Source organism: Mus caroli, unplaced genomic scaffold (assembly GCF_978045245.1).
Source record: "Mus caroli unplaced genomic scaffold, Mus_caroli_1 scaffold_13, whole genome shotgun sequence".
NCBI classification, from domain to species: domain Eukaryota; kingdom Metazoa; phylum Chordata; class Mammalia; order Rodentia; family Muridae; genus Mus; species Mus caroli.
Window position 1 is genome coordinate 17,655,393 of NW_028227268.1, and position 20,292 is coordinate 17,675,684.

Here is a 20,292-nt window from a genome sequence, read left to right on the forward strand (position 1 = left end):
AGTAGAAATATAATTACTATTAGATATTGACCTGGCATACCCTTATGGAATTGGTGCCAGTACGTTGTGATTCCCTTAGTTTTTTCTGATACTTCCTTTTTTCAGATAGAGTCTTCCCCACATTCTGGGCTGGACTCAGATTTGCTATATAGTAGTGAGGCAGGCTTTGAACTCGTGATCTTTTTGCTTCCACTGCTCAAATACTGGGATTACAGGCATGTACCACACACCCAGTTCTATTTAGTATTTTCCATATATAAGATTATAGACTCTGCAAATAAAAGTAGATTTTTTTCCTTTCTATTGTATATTTTTATTTTTTTCTTGACTATCCACACAGGCTAGAACCTTTAGTACAATGTTGACTTAAAAATGTTGATAGTTTACACACTTGTTTTGCTCCTTTCTCTCTTTCTTTCTTCCTTCCTTTCTTTCTTTCTCTTTTTCTTTTTTTCCAGATAGGGTTTCTCTATATAGCGTGGCTGTCCTGAAACTCATTTTTAAACCAGGTTGTCCTCAGTCTCAGAGATCTAACTGCCTCTGCCTCTTGAGTGCTGGTATCAAAGGTGTGCTCTGCTAACAGCCTTGTTTTTATTCTTGATCTTAGAGAGTTGTCTTTTTCTATCAAGATTTGAATCTGGTCATGGCTTTAACCCTAGTACTTGGGAAGCAGAGGCTAGTGGAGTTCAAGCCTAGTCTCCATAATAAGTTGCAAACGAATCAGAACTGTACAGTGAGACCCTGCCCTCTGAAACATTCCAAGAAAAAAAGATTAGATTTGGTGAATCTATATTTCTTTTTTTTGTCAACTGAAGGAACAAAATTTATCTTTCTACTGTGGAAAACTAACATAAAGTGTGTACTGAGAACAGTTGTCAGTTGCTCAATATATGCAAATCTCTATTCAAATGGCATCTCTGTGTCCCCTGAATCTATGTTTCTGACATTCAGAGTCTGAAGTAGGAAGATAGCTGCAAGTTCAAAGCCAGTCTAAGCTACACAGTAAATCTTCAAAAAAGAAATCTTAGCTGTGAATTGTTCATACCATTTAATCAGGTTGAAGAAGTTTCCTTCAATTTCTAAGTTAAATATTTTTTATTAAAATTTGCCAACTGCTTTTTAAAAATGTTTAGATGGTCACATGATTTTTTATTTTTATTTTTAAAAATTTTTCTTAAAGATTTTTATTTGTATGGGTGCTTTTTTTTTTTTTGGTTTTTCGAGACAGGGTTTCTCTGTGTAGCCCTGGCTGTCCTGGAACTCACTTTGTAGACCAGGCTGGCCTCGAACTCAGAAATCCGCCTGCCTCTGCCTCCCAAGTGCTGGGATTAAAGGTGTGCGCCACCACGCCCGGCGTATGGGTGCTTTCATATGTCATGTGTTTATATGTGTGCAGTACCGAGGGACACCAGAAGAGGGCGTTGGGTCACCTAGACCTGGAGTTGTAGAAGATTTTTATCCTTTATGTGCCAGTGCTCTTAACTGCTAAGCCATCTCTCCAGCTCTGGCCATATGGTTTTGTTCTCTAATAACTTTGTGTTAACAATAGATTATACAATAACAACAGACTTAGCAACTATAATCCTTTTTTTTATTTTTCTGGGTTCATTTTTGCTTTATTGGGGATTTTTTTTTAAGATTTATTTATTTATTATATGTAAGTACACTGTAGCTGTCTTTAGACACACCAGAAGAGGATGTCAGATCTTGTTACAGATTACTCCGGACCTTTGGAAGAGCAGTCAGGTACTCTTACCCACTGAGCCATCTCACCAGCCCGGGGATTTTTATAACTATATCATAGAATATTGATCTGTATAATTTTATCATGAGGTTTTGTCTGGTTTTGGTATCAGAGTACTAATGACTCCAGTTGAGATGTGTCTAATTGCCTAAGTACTCAATAAAGATAAAATAAAGGTATAGCTAATGTTTAAAAGTTTGTTACAGAATGAAGAAACCTAGACATGTCTCCTAGGGCAACAGCAAAGACTGGAGAATGAAAAAGACAGAATTCAATACAATTAGATTAGGTCACAAAATTTCCCTTTTGAGACCTTTTGCTTATTTTGAGACATTTAGGGTAGAGGTGACAAGTCCAACACTTTAGATCCCTGTTGCTTACTTGGCTCTTTTAACTTTTCCTTTTATTTGGGGTACTTGCATTGCTACCTCTTATTGTTTATGCTTTAAGTAACACCTAATCTTAGACTTCCTGTGATGATTTAGGCAGTCTTCAGAAAAAGGTGTCACAAGAAAGAATTGGAAGCATAAGCCTACTAAAATTCTACTGATTGATCTTTGGCAACTATTAGCTTTGTTTCCCCCTTCTCCCCTTTTTCTTGAGACAGGGTTTCTCTGTATAGCCTTGTCTGTCCCAGAACTCAATCTGTAGACCGGGCTAGTGCTTTGATCCCCCCCCCCCATGCCCCCCCACCCCCATCCCCATTTAAAATAACATTGGAGGGCTGGAGAGATGGATTAGTGGTTAAAAAAGAACTGGCTGCTCTTCCAATCCTGAGTTCAATTACCAGCAACCACATGGTGGCTCACAACCATCTATAATGGGATCTGATGCCCTCTTATGTCGGTGTACATGCAGATGGGGCACTCATATACATAAAATCAATAAATCTAAAAAAAAAAACATTGGATAGATAATAATGTTTTTGTGTTTATGTACCATGTATTTTCTAATCATCTCCTTCCTGCCCCCCTACCTCTGGAGCTTGATAAATGTTTACAGATGAAAGAAAATGAATAATAGAGCTTTAAAGTTATGTCCACTTTTAGTGACATTTAAAATAGAATGGGGAATTGTAGAAGAATTTTAATCTAGCAACATGGCTGCTCTGGCAGCTCTGTGTGAGCTGGCTGGAATATAGACATACCCTTAGTACCATCCTTTAATCCCAAACAATATAGGTAAAGTAAGTTTGTAGAGGGAAGAAGCCATATTTCCAAGGTTATGTCTAATTTGAGGGCTTTTCAGGCAGTTCTGTTCACTTCAGTTGAGTTCAGGCAATACAATGGCGTTCAGATGAGTTCAGCAGCTGAGTTTGGTTGAGTTCAGTTCAGAGCCAGTTTTATTGGGATATTTTTACAGAGACAGGTTGCGTGAATACATAACAAACCACAAAATGAAAAGGAGCCAGAAGATTAGAACAGATTGCCAGAGTTAGTTTGAAGCCAAGCAGAGAAATTCAGTCAGAAGCTAATAAGAGAAGCCGGTTTGAATCAGTCAGCTTGGAGAGTAGTTTGGGCCAGAAGAGCTGAGTTCAGAAAGAACTAGAAAGGGTGAGCTTATTTAGCAGTAAGCCTCTGAGACAACAATTATATTTAGCGAATAAAAGTTAAATTGACAGGGGATATATAGCACAGTTGTTACTTGACTGTGTATTTAGCCTGTTTGAAACTTTTTGGGTTCAATCTACAGTAACTCCCCCAAAATTTTTTAGTTAAGAATATACATATTGGACTGGAGAGATGGCTCAGGGGGTAAGAGCACTAACTGTTCTTCTGAAGGTCCATAGTTCAAATCCCAGCAACCACATGGTGGCTCAAACCATCTGTAATGTGAACTGACACCCTCTTCTGGTGTGTCTGAAGACAGCTACAGTGTACTTACATATAATAATAAATAAACCTTTGGGCCAGAGAAAGCAGGGCTGGAGCTAGCAGAGGTCCTGAGTTCAATTCCCCAGTAACACATGATAGCTCACAACCACCTGTACAGTTACAGTGTACTCATATATATAAAATAAATAAATCTTTAAAAAAAAGAATATAGGTATTGTCATTGTTATAAAACTATAAATACTAGTAACAAGGTTTTATTTTAAATTTTATTTTACTTATTTTAAAGATTTATTTATTTTATGTATAAGAGTACACTGTAGCTATACTGATGGTTATGAGCCATCATGTGGTTGCTGAGAATTGAATTCAGGACCTCTGCTCCCTCCAGCTGGCTCCATTGGCTCCAGCTTAAAGATTTATTTAATATTATATATACATACACTGTAGCTGTCTTCAGATGTACCAGAAGAGGGCATCAGATCTCATTATGGATGGTTGTGAGCCACCATGTGGTTGCTGGGATTTGAACAACCTTCAGTGCCCTTACCTGCTGAGCTATCTCTCCAGCCCGATTTATTTATGGATGGATGGAAATAGGGTCTTGCTCTGTGTCCCTGGCTGTCCTGGAACTTGCTATGTAGACCAGACTGGACTACAGCTTACAGATCCATCTACTTCTGCCTCCTAAGTGCTTAAAGGTGTACCACCATGCTCAGCTAGTTTTGATAGTACTACCATAGATATTCCAGGAATTGTGAGGTGTTTTTGTTTTGTTTTTTTTTTTCCCTTCCCCCTTTCTTTTAGCACAATTTTGTTTGTGTCTAGGCTGGCCCAAAATCACTATATTATCCAGGCTGTCCATGAACTCATGATTCTTCTGTCTTACTCTCCCCAATACTAGGATTACAGGTATGTAGTAGTATCATGCCTAGTAAAGTATTTGTATCTTTTAAAAATTATTTTAGATTTATTTACTTTGTACAAAACGTTTTGCTTGCATATATGTATATGCATACCTGTTACCTTGCAAAGTCTGAAGAGGGTGTTGAATCCTGCAACTGGCATTATGGATGAGTGTGAGGCATTATATCGGTACTGGGAATCAAAACTAGGTCCTTACCCTGTCCTGAAAAAAACCAAAAAACCAAACCAAAACCAAAACCAAAACCAAAACAAAATCCTAGGTCCTTTGCAGCCATGTCTAATTTGTCTTTGCTTTTTAAAGTAGGGTCTGGCTGTGTGAATGAGGCTGGCCTGTACGTGATATCCTCCCACCTTGGCCTCCTGAACAGCTGGGACTATAAACAAAATAACAGCATGCCTGGCTTTCCACAGAAAATAGTTTCAATTAATATCATATGGTTTTTATTATGTGCTTAAAATTAGTTCATTTGGAATAATTTTGTTAAATTTGTGTTTTAATGTCTTAATGTGATTTCAAGAATTAGTTTGGAATATTGTTGAAAATGATCTGAATTCTGTATTTTGTCAGTCTAACTCAAAAAAATTTTAAAAATGCTTTGGAAATGAGAGGGTTTCTGTATAGATAAATGATAGAGATAAGACAGGAACTTTAGTATTTCCTGAATTTCAGCCATGCTCACATGTTCTCAGAAACATAGTATTGTTTTGATCATTTTGTACCCATGATGGATTTGTTAGATGTCTTTAGGTTTTGTCATCTGAACAGAGGCTATATCTGTGTAGGCTTTGCTGTGTGTGCCTCTCTATGAATGGCCTGAACCAGTTGCTCTGCTATCCTCTTTCTCCAAGTGCCTCCAAAATCTTATTGATATAGTGGTCTTCTCTGCCAGGCAAGGTAGTATAAATTTGGGATCCTGTCATTTGGGAGGCTGAGGCAGGGGCTTCATGAGCTCAAGGCTAGCCTGACATGTGAGACCCTGTCTCAAAGAACAAATCAACACTAATCATAAATAAAGAAAAATCCCTCTGTTTTGGAAAAGATGACAGCTTTGTGTATTGTTACATAATTGTGTTTATTGTGGCAGAAGTATTTCTGATTTTATTACAATGTTTATTTAAATTAATACTCTGAACCAAGCCCCCCCCCCCCAGTGTCTCTTATCCTAGATCTATCTCCCCCCCACCTTGTTTCTCTGTGTAGCCTTGGGTGTCCTAAAACTTTCTGTGTAGACCAAGCTGACCTTGATCTCAAGAGATCTGCTTGTCTCTGCCTCCCATGTGCTGGGATTAAAGTTGCCACCTATGTTTTGGGATTAAAGGTGCATATCACCATGCCTAGCCTTTTTGTTCAGTAGCTTCAGACATTTCTTATTCTATCACTGTATACTCTTGTGTATACATAGAACCCTAAAATCAAAGGCTTAAGGAAGAGTAGCTCAGTGGGTAGGTGCACTATTGTATAAGCACAAGGACCAAGTTTGAACATCCAGCACCTGCATAAAAATGTACTGTGTGTGTCTGGGGTCAAAAACAGGCAGACCTAGGAGTTTGGTGACCCAGCAGCCTAGCCAAAATGGGTGAACTTAAGGTTCAGTGAGAAATCTCTCTCAAAAATTAATGTAAAGTACTGGGCAGTGGTGGTGCACACCTTTAATCCCAGCACTTGGGAGGCAGAGGCAGGTGGATCTCTGAGTTTGAGGCTACCATGGTCTACAGAGTGAGTTTCAGGACAGCCAGGACTATACAGAGAAACATTGTTGTTTTACAGAGAAACATTGTTTCGAAAAATCATTAAAAGGGAGGCCGGGGTGGAGGTATAAAGCCATAGAGGAGTGAGTATACCTGAGGTCTTCCTCTGGTGCCCTTATGGCCATGTGCATTCGCTTTGCATGTATAATAGTCCCCAACACACACACACACACACACACACACACACACACACACACACACACACACACACACACGGTAGGGGGAGGTGTGGTTGAGGATTGATGGACCTCTCCATTGCAAGGAACAGCTGTGTCATGTTTCAAAATCCCTAGATCTTCTCTGCCATCAGAGCAGGTTTTATGTTTTGCTATTGTTTTAGAATTGTCAACTGACTTATGAAAATTATTTATTGATTGATTTCGACACAGTTTGATGTATCCCATGCTGGCCTTCAAATCTCTGTGTAGATGATAACTCCTACCTCCACTCAAGTGTTGGGTTTACATTTGGGCCTGTCGTGTCTGGTGTGTGTAGTGACAGACATGTAAGGTGTAAGGTGATCAGTCTGCCAATGATGGACTCACCCTTTCTGGCTCGGGATTTCCTACATTAGACTCCTGGATAGCTGTGATGATAGTGTGCCACTGTGGTGCCTTGGGTTGAATTTTGATGCTATCTTTTGAATTATTCTCAGTTTATTTTTTGTTTTAGAAGTATGTTTAGAGTTAGTGTTTTTAATGTTACTGTTTTGTTTTTGCTATAGCTAATTCATAAGTTGCTTTAGAATTAATGTTTTTTTCTTAATATTAAATCATTTCTATGGTGATAGGATATATTTATGTAATTCTGGAGCTGGAGTATGAGGAGGAAAATTACCTTAATTTTTTTTTTTTAAAGATTTATTTATTTATTTATTATATGTAAGTACACTGTAGCTGTCCTCAGACACTCCAGAAGAGGGAGTCAGATCTTGTTACAGATGGTTGTGAGCCACCATGTGGTTGCTGGGATTTGAACTCCTGACCTTCGGAAGAGCAGTCGGGTGCTCTTACCCACTGAGCCATCTCACCAGCCCTTAATTTTTTTTTTAAGGTGGGGTTTATAAAAGAAAAGCTATACCTTTTTTGGAAACAGCTTTTCATGGAGTACATACTCTAAAATAAGAGAAATTAATCTTTGTTACTATCTTAAGGTGTGAGAAACCTAACTTCACCTGTTTTAAATAATCAAATGTTTCATTGTTTTGTTTATAGCTGGAATTGCAGAAGTCATGCAGATGTCAGAATTAATTGTTTGATGTAACTGTCATCAGAACGAAGACTCTTGGCAGATATCCATTCTGCCTGCTTTGATGCTGATAGCCTCCTAAAGAAATAAAATATTTTAATAGTTTAAACTATTTAGTGGCAGTGGGGGCGGTGCTAAATTTTTGTTTTTCCCATCTCATATTAAGATGAATGGTTTCTTCTTGGTTCTTTCAGGGTCTTCGTAGGTAGCTTTCACTCTTACCTCATGCTCAGTCCTAACTAATCCCAAGTAAAAATATTTGCCCAGGATAGAATGGATATTGAGCACATCAATTATGACTGTTCTAATAGGTTATAAATGTGGATTTTGTTTGTTTGTTTGAAGCAAGACCTCACTGTGTGGTACTTGATGGTTTGGAACTCACTATGTAGACCAGGGTAGCCTGGCAATTTGTCGGTAATCCTCCTGCTTTTGCAACCCAAATGCTGTGATCATAGATATGTGCTACCTTGCTTGTGTTTGCTTGTGTGCTTTTTGAGGCAGGAGTTCTCTGTAAAGTCCTAGCTATCCTGGAAGTTCTGTAGTAGACCAGGCTGGCTTCAAACTCAGAAATCTGGCCCCTCTGCCTCCCAAGTGCTGGGTAGGATCAACATCCTGAACCATCAAGCTCAGCTTTGTGTGCATGTTTTAATCAGCCTTATCATGCATTGTTTCTCTGGGGGAATTTTGTTTTTTCTGTGTTTTAGCACTCCCCCAATTCTGGGCTCCATGTCTTGTCTTCCCTCTTTGTGTACCAGCAAGCATATGGATTTTATATGACTTTAGCTGGTCTAGAAAGTCTATGTGTTGGTGTATAGCTAAGGATGACCTTGAATGCCTGATCTTCCTGGATCCACCGTGGGATTGATAGAATTTGAGAAGTTGTCACCAAGCTTGTCTCTAGAGGAGGTTTTTAGTTTTTTTGTTTTGTTTTCAAGACAGGGTTAGCCCTGGCTGTCTTGGAACTCACTCTGTAGACCAGGCTGGTTTGAACTCAGAAATCCTCCTGCCTCTGCCTCCAGAGTGCTGGGATTAAAGGCGTGCTTCACCATGCCTGGCTTAGAAAGAAATACATTTCTTTTTCAAAACCTCCTCTGTGGGCGTGGTGGCGCACGCCTTTAATCCCAGCACTTGGGAGACAGAGGCAGGAGGATTTCTGAGTTCAAGGCCAGCCTGGTCTACAGAGTGAGTTCCAGGACAGCCACGGCTACACAGAAACCCTGTCTTGAAAAATCAAAAAAAAAAAAGAAGAAGAAGAAGACTTCAGTCTAGTGGTGCATGCCTTTAGTCCCAGCATTCTGGAGGCAGGGGCTGTTGGATCTCAGAGTTCAAGGCCAGCCTAGTCTACAGGGAGAGGACAGCCAGGGGTACATGAGAAACTCTGTCTTATGTATAGATTTTTGTCTGTGGTTGCTCATTTTAAATGCAGTTGTTCATACACTTGGTACTTAGTTTTGTTGTTGTTTTGTGTTTTTGTATTTTCATTTTTTAATTGGACTGGTTATAGTGAGATTCAGGAACTCTGGACTTTCATGCTTTCCCCAACCCCACTGAATGCTGGAATTGGATGCGTGTGCCAATGTGCTTGAGTTAGGTAGTGAAGTTTCTGTTGTGGTTTTTTGTTTGTTTGTTTTGCTTTTGTTTTTTGAGATAGGGTTTCTCTGTGTAGCTCTGGCTGTCCTGGAACTCACTCTGTAGACCAGGCTGGCCTCGAACTCAGAAATCTGCCTGCGTGTCTGTACCCAGCTGTCACAGAACTCAGTATGTAGAACAGGCTGGTCTTGAACTCACAGAGTTCTCCTGCATCTCTTTTCCTAGTGCTGAAATTATAAATGGCATGCAGCACCATGACTGTCTAGATAGTCAAGATTTTAAGAGTTGGGATAGTTAATAACATGTTATAAAGAGTTTCTTTCACTAATATTTAAGAAATTAAATTTAATATTGTAGAAAGCTTTGCCTTATTTTCATTCAGCTAATTTAGATTTTGTTATCTTCAGATTAGGGCTCTAGGTCACCATCTGTTGGTCCTGTAATTATGTATAAACATCCTCTGTGGCATTACTGTTTATGTGGATATATATGCGCTCTCAGGCACACACACATACACACACATGCAAACACACAATCTTACCTGTATTATAAGTTTAAAAGCCCAAACTATTGATCTTTTTTGGATGCATATGTAAATATGTATACATCTATCAGTTTATCGCTGTGTATTGACTCTAGGTTGTCTCCTGCCTTTGATATTTGAAAACCAAGATCATATTTGAGAGTGTAATTTTAAAAATGCAGATGGAAATTCAAGAAAAATATAAATGCAGATACTGCAGAAACTTGGTGAGTTAGAGACTTTGTGGGCTAATGAAAACTGGTCTATAACAATAGTTTTTTTTGAGGAGCTGAAGTGACACATAACACCGGATACTGGTTTGGTAAACCACACAAAGTATTGAGCATTTTACATCTTCCTTTTTGGTAGACTCTACTCTTCTCATCTGCTGAGCTTGGTGATTTAGTTGTTGGAACAAGTTTTATGCTATTTGATTTTGGTGAGTCCTAATAATCGTTGGACATCGTTAGCTTTAAAGGGTGGTGGATTTGTACTGTATCACTTTGCGTTATATTAAGTTTTCTAAGTCCAGAAAATGTTCTCTTATATTAAACCTTATTTGGGAGGAAGGCACCGATATCGTGCTGACAGACTAGAGTCAAGAGTAATTAGGTGCCACTACTTTTAAGTCAACGCTGGTAGGAACATGACAGGTTTGCTTTGTTGTTCATTGTTAAACTTTTAGCGGGTCTGTGAACTTTAATTTGGTAGTAGCAGGAAACAAAAACATTACTGTGTAATGAATGCGTTTTTGCCTATTTTGGAGGATCTGACAAATCAAGAAGCCTAAAACAAGACGCGGGCTTAACGAAAACTACAGTTCCCAGCGGGCCCGGCGCTGGTGGGCCATCATTTCCCCTCTAGCTCCCAGCTGCCCCTGCCCGGGCTAGCCCCGAGTCGGTCCTAGCTCGCGTCTGCGCAATGGCGTCCGCTTATTTTTTGGTTTGGCGGCTGCAGAGCGTGGCGCTAGGGCTAGCAGCCAGCCGTGTGCTGCAGTGTACAGAGCAGGGTGTAGGACAAAGGGCGGGTGGCAGGGACCGCGTCACTGGTCAAGGAGCTTCCTGCCCGTCTCAGAGCACGCTTGGCCCTGGGGTAGTGTGGCCGCAGCAGCTTCTTCATTCACTGCACACACAGTTCTTCGCTCACGTCCTCTAGCTCTGCTGTGTCAGTCCGCCCTCCCCTCAAACCGGCGCGCAGCACCGCCAGCCCCAGAGCCGAGGGAATGTGACGGCGTCAGCGCCTCAGGTTAGCCTCACCTCGATCGAAGCGAGGGCCCCGCGTCGCTTGCCGCAGTGCCGCGTGTCGCTGGTGCACGTATCAGGCACCAGGCACCGGTTTCCGCAAACAGAGGCGCAGAAGCAGCGGCCGCGGCGAGGAGCCATGACTGAGGCGGCGGCGGCCGCGCCTCCTGGCAGCCCGCGGGGGCGGCGAGGCGGGCGCCCCCTGGCGGCGCGCCGGGGCGGAGCGGCCCGCCGCAGCCGCAGCCGGCGGAGGCGCTGCTGTCCCTCCTCCCCGTGTCCCCGGCACTCGCCCGCTCGCTTGCTCGCTCCATTCTCCCTCCGCTTCAGATTAAAGGGGGGGAGGGAAAAGGAGCTCGGCCGCCATTTTCCCAGTGCCGCCGCCGCCACCGCCACCGCTCGCCGAGCCGGCGGGAGAACCAAGCGCCGTAGCGAAGCCGACTCGTCTCGCCGCGGCGGCTTGGGGGGCGGCCGAAGTGCGCTCCCCGGCCGGGAAGAAGCGCCCGGGGTGGCGGCCGGGGTACGGGCGCGGGCTGCAGACGGCGGCGCTTGTTTGTGCGGGGCGGGGGGGGCAGCTCTACCCTCTGCCCCCGCCCGCCCGCCGGGGCTGCGGTCCCCGGCCGTGCCCAGGCCGGGCCGGAACGGAGGAAGGCCGGAGAAAGGGCCCGAAAGAGAAGAAAAAGCAGCCGCTCCCCGCCGCCGCCTTCCCCTCCCCCTCCGCCTCGCCCCCCCGCCCGGAAAGTCAGGGCGGCTCCGGGCGCCGGGGGGGAGGAGAGCGGCGGGCCCGGCCGGAGCAGCAGCCGCGCGCCCCCGCCCGCTGGTCCTCGGCGCCCAGGCCGGGGGGCTGTTTGCAAACTGCGCCCATTTTGTGGGGCCGAATCCGCCCGGGCTACGCTCCTCCATCACGTGGTAGGTGCTGCTGCTGCTCCTTTCCTCCTCCTCCCGCTGCCCTTTCTCCTTCTCCTCGCTCTCCCTGTGGTTCCCATTTCTCCCTCTCTTTGTTAGTTGTAACTAGAAAGGCTGGGCAGGGGAAGAAAAATCCCCGGAACTTTAAATGGCCTCTTCGGGCTTCCCCGCTGCGGGTCCGGGCTGGGAGTCGCCCCAAGGGCGGGGGTGTGCGGGGGCCCTTCCCCACCAGCTGCCGCCTCGTTCGCTGGGCTTTCCTTTGGCGTTCTATTTAAAAAGGCGGCCTGGAGAACCTGGTTTATTTCCGAAAAAAACAAAAACAAAAAGACCAAAAACAAACTCTTGCTCTCGCCTTGAACTTCTCTTGACTGCAAAAGGTCTTTCTTTGCTCAAACACATCTTGCATGTCTGTCTCACGGTTTGTATCACAACTCTGATTGTTAACATTTTTTGTTGCTTAAATATTGAGGTCATTTGCGTTTTCGGATCTAGTCTCAGGCAGCCCTTTTTTTCAACTAAAGAGGAAGAGGCATTTATTTGCTTTTAAGTGAGTTGGAATCTTACTGCTTTTGGGGGGGCCTGTTTTCGGACTGACTGCCTTTGATTCTCAGCAAATAGTTTATAATTGTTTTCCGTATTGTAAACAATCTGACTCCCATGTTTTACCTAGAAATCCTTTTGTTTTCCAATGTTGGAATCCCAATGTGGATTTTTAGAGAAACTCGTTACTTAACTATTGCTTATTGATTGCCTTAGGGGAAAAGGGGTGACATGATGGCGCCACTTTAAATTGCTCTTTCCTCCGCCTGTTTTTTCCTCCTTTATCCTGGAGGTCACTGGAGCATTTTCCGTGACCTATTAATAAAACCGCACTTGAGGGTGTTAGCTGTACAACTCTTAGGGGTTAGAATTTGGTACCTTAAGGATTGAGAAACCCGAATCCTGCAGTCCCCAAAGTTAAGAGAAATCTCGCTAGTCCTCCAACCTAGCTTTCCTCCCCTCCATTCACAATCCTGGTGTTGCCATATCCTTCATCACGTGGCTAGCAATCATTGTGGGGTTTTGTTTGTTTGTTTGTTTGTTTGGGGGCGGTGTAAATATTTTAAGCTGTAGCCAAGTAAGTGTCCCTCTGCCCATTAGAGAGATCACAATGCTTTAGGGTTTTTTTTTTTTTTTAATACATTCGGAGAACATTTTAAAATAAACGATAAAATTACATAATCCTTGCCTTGCATAATCATGATATAGTTACAGAACTTCTTCTCAAAAGTACTTTCAATCAAGTAGGGAAAATCGTTATATTAAAATGATTTCTGTTTCTTAGAATGGTCTGCAGTTTATATTTCCCACCCCACCTCCCTTTTTTGTTTTTGTTTTTAAGGTCATTTGAAGTACCAGTATTTACAAAAGCATAAAGTGGGCGTGTTTCCCTTTCCTCTCTTCTATGGTCTGTACTTGGTTTCTTGTCTTACTCTCTTACCAATTTAGAAATTTTTAATTAACTGCAGCTGTTGTCAGTTGAGACTTTTTTTCTTCCTCTGACAGTGGATACTTCTGATGTGTTTCTTTGTTGCATTTTTGATAGAGAAGTTTTTAATTCTAGTTTTCGAACCTTCTTACTTGGTTGTTTATTATAACTTCTTGTAAATATTAACTATAAAATGCTAAAGTACATTTTTTTTCTTTTTCTAGGTAAGTTACTAGCTTCAAAAAGTAAATATAAATTCTTGGGTATGATTAATCTGTTTTCTCCTGATGTATGTTATCAATGACTTGGGCCATTTTCTTTGCTAACAGTTACATCATGTCATGTGATAGGTGCAGTGTGATGTGTTGCTCTAAAAATATTGCGAGGTAAAAATGCTCATCCTTTGGAAATTTAAACAATGTATTGTAACTATTCAGTAAGGACCCTTAGTCATGGAATCCTGAATTAGATTTCCACTAGGTTTAGCCAACCAAGTGTACAGTTCTTTTGACCTTTAGAATATTTGATTTGATTTGTTAGTGACCTCGGAACTTGAGGTGGTTTGACATTATTTTTGAAGTGTGATCTACTTGGAACCATTAACAATCACATAGATTCTTAAAATCTTTATTCTGATGAAGGTAGTTATTTAATTAAGTGTATGTGATGAAAACATTTATGATTTGTTTCTGTACACAATTAAGTCATCAGTTCTATGCAGATTTTGAGATAAATTGGAGGTTTGGTTTTCCTACCTATAGGAATCTGCAAGTATTGGGTTGCTGTATCTTTCCTGAAAACATAATTCAGACCATTAGTGTCTGACTTTCATGTTCATGTAATATTAAATCTGCAGAGCACTCTTTGACTTTTAGATAATTTACTGTCCTGTCAAGGAAAATTCTGGAAGCTAGGAAAGAGTTTAATTTATTTGGACTTTTATTAAGGTGAGAAGAAAGAATATTGTATTTTTTTTCTCCTTCAGATACCACCGATGTCTTTTTTTCTCTAGTAATGCTACACTGTAATCAGTGTTTCTGTATAGTATAGCCCCTGGATTTTGACCAAATCTAGTTTGGCCACAGATTTTAATTACTTTTACAGTGAACAAATTTGGGGTTTGCTGTGTTTGATATGAGCTATTTTATGTGATCTGTAAACAAGGCTTTTGTAGGTGGTGATGCCTATTTTCAAAGGCATTTTAGTATTGAGTTGTTGTAGCTGTGAGTGAAATTGTTTCCTTATTTTAGAAAAATAATTTTTCAAAATGCTCTTTAAAACATTATATTGTACAGAGAAAGCTTTGGGTTTAAATGGTGTGTTTTCCTATTCAGTTTCTTTGGGTGGGGGTGGAAGGTTCCTAGGACTCATCTTTCCCACCACCTTTTTTTGGTGAGGCAATTAAGACAGAAATGAAAGTGTCTTTCTGGAAAAATTTTTGTGTAATATATATATATATATATATATATATATATAGAGAGAGAGAGAGAGAGAGTGTGTGTGTGTGTGTGTGTGTGTATTGTATTGTATTGCCTCGTGTGTGTGTGTGTGTGTGTGTGTGTATTGTATTGTATTGCCTCTAGTTCTAAGACCTGTCTATTTCTTGATCTAGATGGAAAGAAGTAGTGTAGATTAAGTATAGCTAGCAGTTATCTCTGGTTATTTCTATGACCCACAATTCTCTTCTCAATCTATATATAAAACTCAAAAGGTAGTACTTCCTATCTCTTCTGGCAGACGTGAAATGTTGATGCCCTCTACTTACAGTACTTTCCTAATTTCTATTGTCTTTTGTTGTTGTTCACCTCAGTTTTTGAGCTTACATTTTGAGAAATGGAAGTACCAAGAAGAGTCCTACTTTTGTCTGAATTTCTACACTCTGGTAGTAATGTTTTTGCACAACTTTAGTGTCTGTAAACTAAAGAGTTTATTAATAAACTATAGAGTTTATTAGGTTTGAAACTATAACTATGTCTGTTCAGGTTGAAAAATAATTCTTCCTGTAGATTCTTTTTAAAAACTGAAATAACAAAAGTTTTTGTTTTGCTTTGTTTTTTTTAAGGTAAAGGGAAATGGTCCAAATCTTGTTTGCACTAGGATAGCAGGCCAGGTGTTGGGGCATTTTATTTGAGACATCTGCACTGTACTCTATAAAGAGAACAAGAAAAGGACACTAATGTAAAATATCCTTCCTGAGACCAGAACAGCCTAACTCATGAAGGAAGGAGCTTATTTAAAATGAAGAAAAGAGGACAAAGACAGGTGGTTTACAACTAAATAGTGGAGAAAGTGCTCTGGCATCATGTTTATGTTTAGTCACAGGTCTGGCCCTTTGTGTATAGGCTATTAGAAAACCTTAGCTAGATAATAATAGTGACTCACCAAAACGCTTGGAGTCAAAAGTACAGTAGATTATTTTATTTTATTTATTTATTTACTTTGGTTAAGCTTTATTACATTTTTGGTAGGGTAAAGGTGAAGCCAAAATGTAAAGTGGAAACCAACTTCCACAAATTAGAGAGCATAGCTAGCTGGTGAATGAAAAACAAACTTGGAAGCCAATTGGAATGGCACATACCTTTAATCCCAGTATGGGCAGTGGATCTCTGAGTTTGAGGCCTACATGGTCTATGTAGTAAGTTCCACGACAGCCAGAGCTACAAAGTGAGACCTGTCTTAAAAAAAAACAAACAAACTTGAATGAATAGTCTGCTTGAAAAATTTAATGATTGTATATGAAGATTTTAATGAATAGTATAAACTTTTATGAACCAAGTAAGTTTGTTTTTTCATGATTGAAGGGGACATTTTAAGTGGTTTTTTTTTTTCAGATTTTCAAAAATATGTATTTATTAGTTATTTGTATGTGTGTCTACATGTGAGTGTGTAATTCCTGCAGCAGGAATTATGGGTGGTGTGAGCTGCCTGATATGGGTGCTGGGAACTGTAAGTGGTCTTAATGGCTGAGCTGTCTCTTTCCCTCTTTAAACTTTAATCCTCTGTTGGCTACCACGGTTTTGGCAAATGCTAATTGTTTAATAAAAGTTGCATCTTGTTTGTGGTGCTAAGCTGTAATACCAACCCTTAGTTTTTCAAAACATGGTCTATTAGGCAGGCCTCCAGCTCACTACCAGTAACTTAAGAACCTTGCATCAGCCTCTGGGAGGTGGGATTATATCCTGTATGCCAACATTCCCTACATAAAATTTTTTTCTACAAATCTTTTTAAGATTTCAAACTAACTTCATAGAATTTTAGGATTTGAATGATTTCTACCACAGAATTATTTATACAATTACTGGCTCTGAATTTGTTTTCTAGGGTTTTGTATTTAAATTTCTTCTCTAAATGATGGAGTCAGGATGCAGAGTTGAGCTAAATTCAGTGTAATTTTTGCTACTGTACATTGTTACTTGAACCAGAAATTTGAACAGAGATTTTAGTTATAAATTTAAATATAGTAGATTTTGTTCTTATTTGGAAAAGGGGGCATGAATTTGATGAGGTTTCTCACCTTTTAGTTTCTTCTAAAAAACAACAACAACAAAATAGCAGTTTAAGGTCAGACCTGGTTAAATTCAGTTGGAGGGGAAATGTTGAGGAATAACATGATTGAGTAACAATGTTGTCAACGGATACCCACATTCTCTCATTACTTTTGTTTGGCCTTTATTGACTGATTGTTAGTACTAGAGGGTCTGAGGGATTGGGACTGATGAGTTTCTGAGTTTTTAGCATTTACTAGTGCAGAGATTTTATAGAAGTGGGGGAGGAGGGAGGAAGGGGAGACTCTAGATTAGTAGAATGCTTGCTTAGCACTTGTCAGGCCCTGGGTAGGATCTCTAGACACATGCACATGCACCCAAACTCACAAAGATATATTCTAAGTCTTGAGAGTTTGACTATGCTGTTCATATGTGGAGAATAGGGACTAGATATAGACCTTAAATATGTGTGCATGTGTATACTTGTACTTTTTGTAGTTGGTAATTTATTCCACACTATCTGGTCTTGGGCTTGTCAGTAGAACAAAAGAAGGCTACTAGTATAAATTTTTAACATTTCTCTGGCATTGGAAAATATTTTTAATCAATCAATTTAAGGGAAAAAGTTGGTTTTGGTAGGATTTCTGGAATTTAACTGTGAATCATGAAGAACAGTTCTTTTCTTTTTTAATTGGCTTGGGTTCTTCAAGAAGTTTTAAATTTTAGGATTGTTCAAAGTCACTAGGTTTGTTAGAGATAAAAGTTCTGTGCTTTTGTATCTGAACTTAAGACTGGTAAGGAATTTGAATTCACAATAGGGTAGAAATAGATAAGCACTGTTAATAGTTTGATTATATAATCATCCTTCAAAAAATTACATCTGGGGCTGGAGAGATAGCTCAGGGGTTAAGAGTACTTCCTGTGTTTGCAGAAGCCTGGCGTTTGGTTCTTAGTATCCATGCTAAGTGGCCTCACCTGTACCACCTGGACCTCCAGCTCCAGGGAGTCCAGTGCTGCCTTTTGGCCTCTCTAAGTGCACACAGACAAATATTACAAATTCTCACATTCCCTTCTCTCTTTGTTTCTGTGTCTTATATACAAATTGGCTCAAACTTCTTAGAGGGCTTTATATTTTTAAAATTTAAGCTATTTTTTAAAATTACTATTCTTAAGTGAAGAGATTAGGTATAGATATCTGTGTATCCATGAAAATACTTCTGTTGGGTAGGTTCCTAAAAGTGTAGTTGCTAGATAACATTTTGAGTTATTCCATTTAAGATTTGGTAGACTGGAGCTGTGATGAAAGGATGGACCATCTAGAGACTGCCATATCCAGGGATCCGTCCCATAATCAGCTTCCAAACGCTGACACCATTGCATACACTAGCAAGATTTTGCTGAAAGGACCCAAATATAGCTGTCTCTTGTGAGACTATGCCAGGGCCTAGCAAACACAGAAGTGGATGCTCACAGTCAGCTATTGGATGGATCACAGGGCTCCCAATGGAGAAGCTAGAGAAAGTACCCAAGGAGCTAAAGGGATCTGCAACCCTATAGGGGGAACAACATGATGAACTAACCAGTACCCCGGAGCTCTTGTCTCTAGCTGCATATGTATCGAAAGATGGCCTAGTCGGCCATCACTGGAAAGAGAGGCCCATTGGACTTGCAAACTTTATATGCCCCAATACAGGGGAATGCCAGGGCCAAAAGAATGGGAATGGGTGGGTAGGGAAGTGGGGGGAGGGGTATGGGGGACTTTTGGGATAGCATTGGAAATGTAATTGAGGAAATACGTAATAAAAAAAAATTGGTAGACATTACCTTCAAAGTATAGTAGTTAAAATAGGTCAAAATTTTTCCAAATGGTTGTGGAGCATATTTCTAATCCCAGCATTTAGGAGACAAAGGCAGCAGATCTCTTTAGTTCCAGACCAACCAGGGCTCTATAATATAGTGAAACCTTATCTTAAGCTTTGCAGTCTGGGTACAGGAATTTGGCTGTGTGAATGAGTGGAACTTGGAGATTGATGAGGTTTACCAACTGTGTTCAGTTGGTAAAGACTTTAGATTGTGTCACCTCATGATCAGATATTCCTGCTAACTTTTTCCTAGTGGATCTGCATCTGATTCATTCAGTGTAAAAGCTTGTATTTATCTGTTGGCACTGTGCTCCTTATAGAAAATAGATTTAACACAAACCATATTGTTTTTATATAAGAAATGTTTAACCTAAGGAATGATGGGCTGAAATCTGTGAGGTTTTTTGTTTTTTGTGTTTTTTTTTTTTTTTTTTTTTTTGAGACAGGGTTTCTCTGTATAGCCCTGGCTGTCCTGGAACTCACTTTGTAGACCAGGCTGGCCTCAAAGGGAGTTTTTGTTATATTGGCTGCTATTGCCCAGTGTGCCAAGGGAGTACAGATTATAAGGCTAGATTATGAATGCCAACTCAGTCTGGAAGGAATGAGACACACTTGGATGATCTTGTAATTTGAAGCTAAACTTTGAAAGAGTAGAATGGGTAAAGAGAGAGAGGAGCATGGAAAAACCTGGGATTTTTATGTATTCTGGTGAGTAGTGAAGGCAGAGTGTAGAGAGCTTCAGATGTTGATTGCTAAGGGAGTAGATAAGGAATTTGAAATTTATTCTTAGTCTAAGCATCACATAATCAGATTTGATTTTCCTCCTTCCCTCCATTCTTGCCTTTGATGTAGTCAGTATAGTAGAGGCAAGACTGGAAGCTTGTCAAGACTGGATGGAAGAAGGAAGGGAAACTGGAGATTATTACTACTAATGCCTTAATTATCGTAATACCTAATGAGGATCTGAAGTCAGGCGGAGGCACTACAAACATTTTGAATGTGTTGATCATTGTGTCCAGGTTCTAGAGCCTGTGAGTTGGTTACTCAGTGTTTTGCATAAAGTGGATGGAGTAAACTGTACCCACTCTCAGAATCATTCAGGGTGTCTTTCTTGGAAACTTTTCTTAACCGCTCCAGATAAAACACACAAAACTGTCTTCACACTTAGTTTATATCTTATGGCATTAGTGAGACTGTACAATTTTGTAATCTTTCTGTGGTTTGATGTTAGTAGACACATGAGGTGTTTCTGTTAGAAGATAAACCACTGATTTACATCACAATTTACGCAGGGAATATTTATTGAAGTGCAGAAGTTGGTTTTGAGTTTGGTGTTGGGACAGTTTATTCTTCCCTTTATTTTTGGTATAGAGGAGTCTTGCTTGCATGAGCTTTGTACTTGAGACCTATTTCCTCTGTAAAGCCTATGCTGACTACTTCTCTGCTTGTGTCTTCCTTTACTGGACTTGTTATCCTTTGTGTTCTGATTGATAAATATATTTTAATAAATATATCTGAGAAAACAGATCGTTGGGTGTTCTTATTGATTTTTCTCTAAAGACTAAAATTAAAGTTTTAATGTTAGAGTTAAGGACCTTCCATGTTAAACCTAACCTTGAACTTTGCCTAGTATAATTTTAAGCTTGAGCCTGGGGCTAGGGATGGCTCAGCTGTTAAAAGCACTTCCTGTTCTTTTGCAGGATCAGAGATTGGTTCC

At 40.4% G+C, this 20,292-nt stretch overlaps 1 protein-coding gene across 9 annotated transcripts in view; it reads left to right on the plus strand.

Annotated features, from left to right (window-relative positions):
- Kansl1 (KAT8 regulatory NSL complex subunit 1) overlaps positions 1–20,292 on the plus strand; it is a 129,903-nt gene that overhangs the window by 14,826 nt on the left and 94,785 nt on the right. The window contains exon 1 of one of the 9 annotated variants that reach the window (XM_085829489.1): positions 10,544–10,861. The exons of 6 other annotated variants lie outside the window; for them this stretch is intronic. The gene's annotated coding sequence lies outside the window, so the exon portion shown is untranslated. Of the gene's footprint in view, positions 1–10,543; positions 10,862–11,637; positions 11,764–20,292 lie in introns of those variants that run through there. 2 more of the 9 variants (XM_021176692.3, XM_021176690.3) reach the window with 2 other exon arrangements.